The sequence below is a fragment of the Chrysemys picta genome, chromosome 9 (genome assembly GCF_011386835.1).
Source record: "Chrysemys picta bellii isolate R12L10 chromosome 9, ASM1138683v2, whole genome shotgun sequence".
In the NCBI taxonomy this organism is placed as follows: domain Eukaryota; kingdom Metazoa; phylum Chordata; order Testudines; family Emydidae; genus Chrysemys; species Chrysemys picta.
This window is the reverse complement of record NC_088799.1, coordinates 78,452,396-78,465,670: the sequence shown is the minus strand read 5'-3', so window position 1 is coordinate 78,465,670 and position 13,275 is coordinate 78,452,396. Positions and strand designations below refer to the sequence as shown.

Sequence of the window (13,275 nt, the reverse complement as noted above, 5' to 3'; positions counted from 1 at the left end):
CTGAGAGCAGGTGCAGTGGCGTAGAGAGGATGGAAGCCCGTTCTGAGGAGGTCAGGATGAAGTTGGATATGGGGAACTCAAGCCAACCGTTGTAGACAGTGTATCCAATGGGATTGGAGGTGAAAGCAGCTGAGGTAATTAGTTAAGAGATGCCACTGGGGGCAAGGGCTGGTTTTAATTAGAATAGGGCATACCAGACATTGCTTGTATTGTGAGAGGAGGGAAACTGATGAGAAGTGAGAGAAAAAGTAGTAAAGAGAAGGAGTGGTAGAAGGGTGTGGACAAGCAGAGAAATGAGCTGCAAAAGGATGGGGTTAGGTCAGGAGGTGAGAAACCATCAGTGTGAGCATGAAGAACGGAGAGGAGCATGATAGAGAAGGGGTAGTCACATCAGTGTTTGCTGTTCTTCCCTTTGAAAAAGTCTAAAATCCTGCACAGAGAGGGAGGAGGATGTTGGGGTGGGGAGGGGAAGATGGAGGTGCAAGAGGGATTCCCAAGTAGTTGACTAGGTGGCTGGGATTGTGGGTGTGGGAATTCAGTGATGGTGGAGAAGTATTGCTGGTCAGTTAGGAAGACTGAAGAACTGAAAGCTGTTACCAAGCCATGATTTAATTTCTGAAAAAGATGTAAACAGATTCTTTAGTTTTCATAAAATGTGATAATAATTTGGCATAATGAAGTGAGTGCTTGAACATTGGATACATAGTACTTTCTTAGCAATAAATCAGTAGCCTTGACAAGAACAAAGGGGAACCAGCAATGTTTTGGAAATAAGTCATTTGGATAAATGAAAAATGATCTCTTAACCCAAAACAAAAATCAGTCCAAAGCACTGTTGTGTGGTAACCCAGAATGTGACTTGAGAGAGGAAAAGAAGATCTTCAGGCAGCTTCAGACATGAGCTGTTGTCAGGGCCGGCTCCAGCTTTTTTGCTGCCCCAAGCGGCGAAGAAAAACAGAAAAGAAAAGCCCGATTGAGCGGAGTGACTGAGCTGCCGCCGAAGTGCCGCTAAAGAGGAAGCAAGGCACTGAAGGACCCGCCGCCGAATTGCCGCTGCAGACCCGGACATGCCGCCCCAACAACGGACGGAGTGCCGCCCCTTTCTATTGGCTGCCCCAGGCACCTGCTTCCTTCGTTGGTGCTTGGAGCCGGCCCTGGCTGTTGTCAGGAGAGATGGAGCTCACAAAATACCAAACAATGCAAGCAGTGAGAAAGAATCCCTGATTTGCACACTTGCTGCTGTCTGCATTATTACTATTCTTGGGGGGTTGTGTTTGTGGTGCAGTCTAACATTATGATCAGAAATTATGTAACACTCCACTTCCCACATTTTAAATAGATCATATAATTTCAACTGATATAATGTAGCATACCGATCTGCTCCAGTAAACGACGTATGTAAAGATAATGGCTGTCACACTTCTATATGGAGGGAACGATCATGTGGGTGCAACATTTTCAGTCAATGTGTTCCAGTTTAATGTCTTGATTTGTATTAATATATGTGCTACAATTTCTGACAATTATTTTAAAGATACTGCCGACCAGAGAACTGCACAGCTAACAAGAGTCGCAGTGCCACCCTCAGATATACTGGTATAGCTCCTGTGAAACTCAGGGGGAGTTCCGCATGCCTATTAAGGGCCCAAGAACTGAGAAAGTGTTTGTGTGACGAGAAGGAAATGAACTATTCAGACGTGGTTGTTGATGATCTTGCTGTGGGAAGGGTTTATGCTGTTTTAAAAGAAATGTCTTCCCAGAAATGTTCACAGTCATCTTGATGTAGTTGATTGCTCATTTTTGCTTTTTGTTTTAGCAAATCTCTATGCAAGCCGCATACTTTTGCTGGCGATGCGTCTCCACATCTGAGACAGTGGCTGTGCTGCAGTTAGCCCACCCAAATAATGGAATACCTTCACACTGGCCTTCAGTGACATAAGCATTATTATTCATCCTTTATATTACAGTAGCAACTAGAAGCCACATCTGAGACTGGGGCTCTCTTGTGTTAGGTGCTGAAGGACATAAATCCACACCGTGTAGAGGTCAAGCAAAGGAGTTTATTACACACAGCGCTGGCGGAGTGTCACCTGGCTTATAAGGCTCAGTGACACTGTCAATCAATTGATTACAATAGAATATATAGATTTTCCATGGGCGGGGGAAAGTGACGGGGTAGGCAGTTCCACACCCCGGGATAGGTTTTGCAGCAAGACAAGATAGCACATTAGCCAAAGGTTAAAAGGTTACATAATGTCTCCGCCCATGGTCTCAAGTTAGCAAGTTAACATTTAATTAATACTTTGATAAAAATGTTATTAGTATAACATATATATGTTGAATTCTGATTTGTGGTCCATAGGAATGGAGCAACTCCTTTGATTGTCCAACAGGTACATTTCTAGGGGTTAAAGCAAAGAAACAGTGAAAGGATATGATAATACAGATTGTCTCCTTTATGTCTTAAGGCAGGGCATTGGTCCCTGGGAAGGGAGGTGGAAGGATGCCATATCATTATACTGACATGTGTCAATTTTAGTAAACTCAAGGCTGTATCTGTGGGAAGAACGTTCCTTACAGAAGAGACTGACACAATAGGAACAATTTGTTCAATCTGAAACATTGGATGAAACATCATTATTCAGTTATTGCTTCAACATCTGGCATTTCTACTGACCAAGCATATCTTAGCAAAGGCAATGTCATCTTGTTTATTCTGCTTTTCTCTTATTTCTGGACTTTGGATCTGAAAAAGAGCTGGCACAATCCATGTACCAGGTTGTTATAAAAAATGCACATGGATTTTAACCCTTCAGGTGCACAGAGCAAGAGACAATCCCTGGCCCAGAGAGCTTACATTGGAAATAGACTGTATCATCCACATTTGTGGGGCAGTGGGCTAACAATGGTTTAGAGCTCGACTGGGTGACATATGCATGAGGTATGCAGGGTTTGGAAACCCCTTTGTGATGCGTGGAAATATCTGGAGAAGCCACATTGCTGCTTTACAGTTATCTACCACGTCTGCCAATTAGCACAGATTCCCCTCCATGGATGTCATGCGAGGCATTGGCTTCCAGGGCCTGATTCTCCCAGGTGCTGAATGCCTTCAGTTCCATTCATTCATCAGCCTCTTTCCCAGCTCATCCATCCTTTTAACAGGCATCTTACTAATCCAGTGCTCCAGCTGCTTGTTGGTTTCCTGCTGGAGTTTCAGCCAATTGTTATAGCTTATACAAAGTCTGAATAGAGTGGGGCCTGATTGAGAAGGCGGCCTTTCAATACTGGAGCACAGGGGCCCCCACAGGATTCAGGGGGCCTGGGGCAAAGCAATTTCGGGGGGAGGCCCTTCTATTAAAAAAAGTTGCAATACTATAGAATACTATATTCTCGTGGGGGCCCCTGTGGGGCCTGGGGCAAATTGCCCCACTTGCCCACCGACCCCGACGGCCCTGCTGGAGCACCCTTCCCTCCCCCTTTAGGGGTTTTAAGGATGAATGGTCTGAGGAATATAGGGTCTGAAACAAGAAGGGGCTTTGGGCATTATAGGTGAGTAATTACTAGTTGTGTTTTGATACCCTGTTTCCCCGAAAATAAGACAGTGTCTTATATTAATTTTTGCTCCCAAAGATGCGCTAGGTCTTATTTTCAGGGGATGTCTTATTTTTCAGAAATGAAAAATGCCTTATTATCGGTGGATGCCTTATTATCGGGGAGGTCTTATTATCGGGGGTATGCCTTATATTACAACGAGAGGCAAAACTGTAAGTAGGCCTTATTTTCGGAGGATGTCTTATTTTCGGGGAAACAGGGTAGGTAGTCTGTTACATATGCTTTTTTTTTACACTGTGTGTTTCCAATCACAGTGAAAGCACCCAGGGCAGTGTATGACTGTATTTACTAACAAAAATCAGTAAATCAATATAGGGTTGCCAACCTTCCAGGATTGTCCTGGAGTCTCCAGCAATGAAAGATTATGTCATGTGATGAAACTTCCAGAAATACATCCAAACAAAATTGGCAACCCTAATTATTACTACATATTCTTGACTGGAGTCCAGATGCTCCCCACCCTTGAGCAGCTCAGAAGAGAATAAAAGAGAGTGAAAGGGGATCAGAAAGGCCCAGAAACTAGCAGAAGAAGGGAATGGAGCTCTGTGGCATGTTTGCCTTGAACCTATGGAAGTCTGCTGTGAAAATCCTGCACAACTGGAGCACTGCAGGTTTGGGCTGTGCTTCCCTGAGGTGCGGCTGGCGGTGGAGAGTTGCTGCGGTGTGTAGGATGATGCCCTAGCAACTTGGTGAAAATACCACTACAAAACAATCAGAAGTTAATGGTAACATTTCTTTCTAGCAATGAGTGCGGAGCAGACACACCTGGGAGCCAATGGCCTCAGGAAAAGGGCGTGAGCCCTGGGAAGCAGAGCAGAGTGGCTGGCATGCTCTGAGGCTGCCATTCATTCTACAAGCTTGGAGCTTGGTTTCTTCTCTGATTTTCAGGCTACACAGGGCTCAAAGGCCATATCACATGCTCGGCTCTGGTCACATGACTACAGACCAGCCTTGCTGAGGACAGTGGTAAATGCACATGGTGAACCTTATGGAGTTCTATGACAGCACCTTACTCTCCGATGGGATATTTTCCACAGAAAAGAATGACTTAGACCTCGCTATGAACGTGTCCATGACATGCCCCACTGTTTTCTTTCAATATGCAACTACATGAATCCACACCCAGAGAATCTTTCACCATCTCCCTTCCATTGAAATTAATGGGAATCATGTTGTTAAATTTCCTGGATAGTACTAAAAAATTAGGGGTGTATGTGATTGTTCAGAGTACCAGTAAAGCACTAACTTAAGAGCTCTAACACTTCAGAGTAGCAGCTTCCTATCTGGCATTTCCATGCTGACCATGGAATTTTGGAGGGTTTTCTTCAGAATTTGGGTTGCTTTTGTTCCCATGGGAACAGCTAACCAGTTTAGCAGGGTCAAATAGATAGAAATGCACTAGAAGCCCCTCAGGCCAGGCTGGGTAGGCACTCCCTTTTTATCAGATTCAGTATGTTTTTTACCTGCTGCTTGTTTCCTCTACCTGTATTCAGACATATGGGTCTAATGCTACCCTTTCACTGAGTGGAGTTATATTTGTGTTTTCTTTGGCCTGTGTAAAAGAAGCTAATGGAAAAAGAAACAGCTGATGCATCTGGCCCTTCTGTCTCTTCTTCCTTATAGCTCGTAAATAGTTTTTCTCTTTCATCAACAAGTAATAGCACAGCCTCCCGATTGCTTTTCACGGGAAAGCATTCCGCTTCTTCACACAGGCTTTTTCTTCTTCTTTGCTGGGAAATTTTTATTTTTAGGATTCTGAAGTATGCTGTTTCCCTTCGGCTTTTGACTGAGAGCAACAATGAGTTCAAATACAGGGGAATGTTACTGTAAATTGTTTAGAGCAATCCAGGCTACGTGACACTGCAGATGGAAGCACAGGGGCAATTTCATATGCTGGAATTAAAATTTAAATCCATGTGGAATCATTTACTATATAATGGTAACTAAGGAGCTTTTGAAACTGCCAAACTAAAATGCTATAAATTGGCTTTTAATGGGGCTTTTAAAATTGCTTAAAAAACAATCCTAGCAGAATCCATTTTAGCACAATATTGTACTCGATATATAGAAGAGATACTATCAATTTAAACTGCATAAAGATTTACACACTGCACCGATCTTATTGTAATTTGGGTGTGTAGAACCGGGCATGAGATACAGGAATCATCACAAACAAATTCACCCTCCTGCAAAGACTTTCTGGCAGATTTTCAGACACTGGTTTCCATTTCTATGAGTAACAATAATTGGGGGTGAAATTCTGCCCCCACAATTTAGGCATTGAAGTAACCTAAATACTTGTGATGCCAGATAAGGGTTTATCTACAGAGGGAACAAACTACTCAGCAATAGCTATTCTGGAAGAGCTCCCCGTGTGGACTCTCTGTTCCAGAATTAAAGTAATTTCATTCTAGAATTACTCAGTGTTAGGCCTGGTCTACACTACAAGTTTAGGTCGAATTTAGCAGCGTTACATTGAATTAAGCCTGGACACGTTCACACGGCTAAGTCCCTTTTTTCGACTTAAAGGGCCCTTTAAACCGGTTTCTTTACTCCACCTCCGACGAGGGGATTAGCAATAAAATCGGCCTTAGTGGGTCGGAATTGGGGTAGTGTGAACGGAATTCGACGTTATTGGCCTCCGTGAGCTATCCCACAGTGCTTCATTGTGACTGCTCTGGACAGCACTCTCAACTCAGATGCACTGACCAGGTAGACAGGAAAAGCCCCGCGAACGTTTGAATTTCATTTCCTGTTTGCCCAGTGTTGAGAACACAGGTGACCACGCAGAGCTCATCAGCACAGGTAACCGCGATGGAGTCCCAGGATCGCAAAAGAGCTCCATCATGGACCGAACGGGAGGTACGGGATCTGCTCGCCATATGGGGAGATGAATCAGTGCTAGCTGAACTCCGTAGCAGTAAACGAAATGGCAAAATATTAGAAAAGGTCTCAAAGGCCATGAAGGACACAGGCCATAACAGGGACGCACAGCAGTGCCGTGTGAAAATTAAGGAGCTAAGGCAAGCCAACCACAAAGCCAGAGAGGCAAACGGAAAGTCCGGGGCAGAGCCGCAAACATGCCGCTTCTACGCGGAGCTGCATGCCATGCTAGGGGGTGCAGCCACCACTACCCCAACCGTGTGCTATGACTCCCTCACTGGAGAAACACACAGGGAAGTGGGTTCGGGGTACGAGGAAGATGAGGATGAAGATAATGTAGATAGCTCACAGCAGCAAGGAAGCAGAGAAACCGGTTTCCCCAACAGCCAGGATATGTTTATCACCCTAGACCTGGAACCAGTAACCCCGGAACTCACCGAAGGCGTTTTCCCAGCCCCTGAGGGCACACAGGGGACCTCTGGTGAGTGTACCTTTGTAAATATTACACATGGTTTAAAAGTAAGTGTGTTTAATGATTAATGATTAATTTGCCCTGGCAATCGCGGCCAGTACAGCTACTGGAAAAGTCTGTTAATAGGTATGGGGATGGGGCGGAAATCCTCCAGGGACATCTCCAGAAAGCTCTCCTTCATGTACTCCCAAAGCCTTTGCAAAAGGTTTCTGGGGAGGGCTGCCTTATCCCGTCCGCCATGGTAGGACACTTTACCACGCCAGGCCAGTAGCACGTAGTTTGGAATCATTGCATAACAAAGTATGGCAGCGTATGGTCCCGGTGTTTGCATCCATTCCTTATCTCTCTTTGTTATCCTCAGGAGAGTGATATCATTCACGGTCACCTGGTTGAAATGGGGTGATTTTATTAAGGGGACATTCAGAGGTGTCCCTTCCTGCTCGGGTGAACAGAAATGTTCCCCGCTGTTAGCCACATGGTGTGGGGAGGGGAGAAGTGATCATCCCCGAGAATTGGGTGTGTGTGTGTGTGGGGGGGTTAGTTGGGTTTGTGCTGCATGTTAACCCGGAAACCGCAGCCCCTCCTTTTACATTGCAAACCCATTTTAAATGGTCAACCCAATGGGTGCTTGGTATGGGAAATGAGGGCGCTACTGTTTGAAACCATTCCCACATGTTAAGAAGGTTAAAAAAGCCAAAAGACTGTGGCTTACCATGGCTGCCTGCAAGCCGAAATCTGTTGCCTGGCACTGCATGAGTGATCTCTCACACCAAACCGTCAGGCCCTCAATATAAGAGGAAAAATGCAACCTTGTAACGAAAGCACATGTGCTGTGTAATGTGAACAGCAAAATTTAACATGAAAGAGTGTACCTATTGTTCTCTAAAATGTGTCTTTTTTAACCACCTCTCCCTTCTCCTCCACCAGCTGCAAATGTTTCTTCTTCACAGAGGCTAGCGAAGATTAGAAGGAGAAAACGGCGGACCAGGGATGATATGTTCTCGGAGCTCCAGATGTCCTCCCACGCTGACAGAGCACAGCAGAATGCGAGGAGGCAGTCAATGTCAGACTACAGAAAAGCACAATATGAACAAGAGGAGAGGTGACGGACTGAATCGCGGGATGAACAGAGCAAGTTCCGGGCTGAAGACGATAGGTGGCGTCAGTTTGCAGACAGAAGGCAAGAGTTGATGCTCTGGCTGCTGGAGCATCAAACTGATATGCTCCAGCGTATGGTTGAGTTGCAGGAAAGGCACCAGGAGCAGAGACTGCCGCTACAGCCCCTGTGTAACCAACAGCCCTCCTCCCCAAGTTCATAGACTCATAGACTTTAAGGTCAGAAGGGACCATTATGATCATCTGGTCTGACCCCCTGCACGCTGCAGGCCATAAAACCATCCCCGCCCCTTCCCTGGACTCTGCTGCTGAAGTCCCCAATCCTGTTATTAGTGACCTCAATCGGCAGAGACCCTCCTGCTAGAGATCCCTGCCCCATGCTGCGGAGGAAGGCGAAAAACCTCCAGAGGCTCAGCCAATCTGCCCTGGAGGAAAATTCCTTCCCGACCCCAAATATGGCGATCAGTAAGACCCCGAGCATATAGGCAAGAGTCTCCATCCTGACCCCTTTTAGCCATTATGCTATTTACCTACCATTGCTTGGTTTTCCTTGACAACTATGTTTTACCATTAAACCATTCCCTCCATAAACTTATCTAACTTAATCTTAAAGCCAGACAAGTCCCTCGCCCCCACCGTTTCCCTCGGAAGGCCGTTCCAATATTTCACCCCTCTAACGGTCAGAAACCTTCGTCTAATTTCAAGCCTGAACTTCCCCACGGCCAGTTTATATCCATTCGTTCTCGTATCCACGTTAGTACTAAGCTGGAATAATTCATCTCCCTCCCTTGTATTAATCCCTCTAATATATTTAAAGATAGCAATCATATCACCCCTCAGCCTTCGCTTGGTCAGACTAAACAACCCAAGCTCCTCTAGTCTCCTTTCATACGACAGGTTTTCCATTCCTCTGATCATCCTAGTGGCCCTTCTCTGCACCCGTTCCAGTTTGAGTTCATCTTTTTTAAACATGGGAGACCAGAACTGCACACAGTACTCCAAATGAGGTCTCACCAGCGCCTTGTACAACGGAAGCAGGACCTCCTTATCCCTACTAGATATACCTCGCCTAATGCATCCCAAGACAGCATTGGCTTTTTTCACCGCCACGTCACACTGTCGACTCATAGTCATCCTGCGGTCTACAAGGACCCCTAGGTCCTTCTCCTCTTCCGTTACTTCTAACCAATGCGTCCCCATCTTGTAACTAAAATTGTTATTGGTCATCCCCAAATGCATCACCTTACACTTTTCACTATTAAATTTCATCCTATTTCTGACACTCCAATTCACAAGCTCATTCAAGTCTCCCTGCAGGATATCCCTATCCTCTTCCGAATTTACAACGCCTCCCACCTTCGTATCATCCGCAAACTTTACCAGCCTACTCCTGCAATCGGTTCCGAGGTCAGTTATAAATAGATTAAATAAAATGGGTCCCAAAACCGAACCTTGGGGAACTCCACTGGTAACCTCCCTCCAACCCGACAGTTCACCCTTCAATACGACCCGCTGCATTCTCCCCATTAACCAATTCCTTATCCATCTCTGGATTTTCAAATCGATCCCCATGTTTTTCAGTTTAACCAATAATTCCTCATGGGGTACAGTATCAAACGCTTTACTGAAATCCAGGTATATTAGGTCCACCGCATTTCCCTTATCTAATAAATCCGTTACTTTCTCAAAGAAGGAGATCAGATTCGTTTGGCACGATCTGCCCTTCGTAAAACCATGTTGTAAATTATCGCAATTGCCACTACCCTCCAGGTCCTCAACTAATTTCTCCTTCAAAATTTTCTCTAACACCTTGCACACTACAGATGTTAAACTAACAGGCCTGTAGTTACCCGGATCACTTTTTTTCCCTTTTTTGAAAATAGGAACCACATTAGCTATTCTCCAGTCTAACGGGACCACCCCCGAGTTTACAGATTCATTAAATATTATCGCTAACGGGCCTGCTATTTCCCGCGCCAATTCCTTCAATATTCTCGGATGAAGATCGTCCGGTCCTCCCGACTTAGCCCCATTAAGGCGTTCAAGTTTTGTTTCTACCTCGGATACGGTAATCCCCCATCCCGAACGCCCCTCTGTAATGGTGCTAGTATCCCTAATCCCTTCATTGGCCTCATTAAACACCGACGCAAAATATTCATTGAGATATTGCGCCATGCCTAGATTGTCTTTAATCTCCTCTCCGGCAATAGTCTTCAGCGGTCCCACTTCTTCTTTCTTTGCTTTCTTCCTGTTTATGTGGCTGTAAAACCTCTTACTATTGCTTTTAATTCCCCTCGCTAGGTCCAATTCTACACGGCCTTTGGCCTTTCTCACTCTATCTCTACATTCTCTGACTTCACTTTGGTACATTTCCTTACTGATCCCTCCCCTCTTCCACTCTTTGTACGCTTTCTGTTTTTTCCTAATCGCCCCTTTGAGTCGGTCGCTCATCCAGCTCGGTCTAAATCTCTTGCTTGGTAATCTTTTTCCCTTTTTGGGAATACAGGCCTCCGACAGCTCATGCATCTTTAACTTAAAGTAATCCCAGGCTTCTTCTGCCTTTAAATCCATTAATACGTTTGCCCAATCCACTTCCCTTACCAGTCCCCTTAATTTGTTAAAATTGGCCTTTTTAAAATTATAAACCCTAGTCTTTGACTTAATTCTGTTACTCCTTCCCTGTATTTTAAACCGAATTAGCTCATGATCACTGGAGCCCAAATTGTCCCCTACTACCACTTCCTCAACGAGGTCCTCACTACTTACCAGAATCAAATCTAAAATGGCCTCCCCCCTCGTCGGTTCAGCTACCACTTGATGGAGGAATTGATCATCAAGCACATCTAGGAACATCTGAGCCCTATTATTGCTACTAGCGTTTGTTCCCCAATCTATTTCTGGGAAATTAAAGTCCCCCATAATTACACAGTTTCTATTACTAATTACTTCTCTAAGCACATTAAATAGTTCCTTATCCATATCCTGGGTCGATCCTGGCGGTCTATAGCACACTCCAAGCACTATCCCCGGAGAGGCTCTAGAAGTCCTATTACCCATTGTAAGTATTGCCCAGACGGACTCTGAGTTCCATAGCCTCCTCACCCAGATGCCCAAGAACATGGTGGGGGGCCTCCGGCCACCCAGTCACTCCGCCTCAGATGATTGCCCAAGCATCAGAAGGCTGGCCTTCAATAAGAGTTAAAGTTTTAAACTGCAGTGTCCTTTTCCTTCCCTCCTCCCCCACCCATCCCGGGCTACCTTGGCAATTATCCCCCTAGTTGTGTGATGAATTAATAAAGAATGCATGAATGTGAAGTAACAATGACTTTATTGCCTCTGCAAGCGGTGCTAGAAGCGGGGAGGGGAAGGTGGGGTGGTTGGTTTACAGGGAAGTAGAGTGAACTGGGTGGGGGTGGTGCAGAGGGTTCATCAAGGAGAAACAAACAGAAGTTTCACACCGTAGTCTGGCTAGTCACAAAACTCGTTTTCAAAGCTTCTCTGATGTGCACCACGCCCTGCTGTGCTCTTCTAACCGCCCTGGTGTCTGGCTGCGCGTAATCAGCGGCCAGGTGATTTGCTCAACCTCCCACCCCGCCATAAATGTCTCCCCCTTACTCTCACAGATATTGTGGAGTGCACAGCAAGCAGCAATAACAATGGGGATATTCTTTTCGCTGAAGTCTGAGCGAGTCAGTAAGCTGCGCCAGCGCGCTTTTAAAAATCCAAATGCACATTCCACCACCATTCGGCACTTGCTCAGCCTGTAGTTGAACAGGTCCTGACTACTGTCCAGGCTGCCTGTGTACGGCTTCATGAGCCATGGCATTAAGGAGTAGGCTGGGTTCCCAAGGATCACGATAGGCATTTCAACATCACCAACGGTTAGTTTCTGGTCTGGGAAGAAAGTCCCTTCCTCCAGCTTTCGAAACAGACCAGAGTGCCTAAAGACGCGAGCATCATGTACCTTTCCCGGCCATCCCACGCTGATGTTGGTGAAACATCCCTTGTGATCCACCAGGGCTTGCAGCAGCATTGAAAAGTACCCTTGCGGTTTATGTACTCGGTGGCTTGGTGCTCCAGTGACAAGATAGGGATATGGGTTCCGTCTATCGCCCCATCACAGTTTGGGAATCCCATTGCGGCAAAGCCATCCACTATGGCCTGCACGTTTCCCAGAGTCACTACCCTTGATATCAGCAGGTCTTTGATTGCCCTGGCAACTTGGATCACACAGCCCCCACAGTAGATTTGCCCACTCCAAATTGATTCCCGACTGACCGGTAGCTGTCTGGCGTTGCAAGCTTCCACAGGGCTATCGCCACTCGCTTCTCAACTGTGAGGGCTGCTCTCATCCTGGTATTCTGGCACATCAGGGCAGGGGAAAGCAAGTTACAAAGTTCCATGAAAGTGCCCTTACGCATGTGAAAGTTTCGCAGCCACTGGGAATCGTCCCACACCTGCAACACGATGCGGTCCTACCAGTCTGTGCTTGTTTCGCAGGCCCAGAATCGGCATTCCACGGCATGAACCTGCCCTGGTAACACCATGATTTGCACATTGCTGGGGCCTGTGCCTTGTGAGAGGTCTATGTACATGTCAATTTCCTCATCACGCTCGTCGCCGCGCTGCAATTGCCTCCTCAGCTGGTCCTGGTTTTGCTTTGGCATGTCCTGGCTCTGCATATACTCCAGGACAATGTGCGTGGTGTTCACAGTGCTCATAGTTGCCGCGGTGATCTGAGCGGGCTCCATGATCCCAGTGCTATGGCGTCTGGTCTGAGAAAAGGCGCAAAACTAGTATCTGATGGACGGAGGGAGGGAGGGAAGGAGGGGTGAGTGACGACATGGCGTACAGCTACAGGAAATTACAATCAACAAAGGTGGCTGTGCATCTGGGAGAAACACAAACAACTGTCACACAGAATGGCCCCCGCAAAGATTGAACTCAAAACCCTGGGTTTAGCAGGCCGTTGATTTCATGGAGGGAGGGGGAAGCAAATGAATACAGAACAAATCTATTTTTTACATCTTAAGCTGGCAGACGACGGTGCAGCATGACTGATAGCCCTCGGCATCTTCTGGGTGCTTGGCAGAAAATACTGGGCACTTGGCAGAAAATAGTGTACTACAACTGATAGCCATCATCGTCATTGGGAAGGCAGCGACTGGGGACATATGGAGTTTCAGCCACTG

The 13,275-nt window shown here is 46.2% G+C and overlaps 1 long non-coding RNA gene across 3 annotated transcripts in view; it reads right to left on the bottom strand.

Moving 5' to 3' along the window:
- Positions 1-1,817: 1,817 nt before the first annotated feature.
- The window catches only part of LOC122173996 (uncharacterized), a 221,944-nt gene continuing 210,486 nt past the window's right edge, over positions 1,818-13,275 (bottom strand). For all 3 annotated transcript variants that reach the window (XR_010590259.1, XR_006175163.2, XR_010590258.1), the window contains one exon: positions 1,818-2,401. This is a non-coding gene — a long non-coding RNA (uncharacterized LOC122173996). The remainder of the gene's footprint in view (positions 2,402-13,275) is intronic.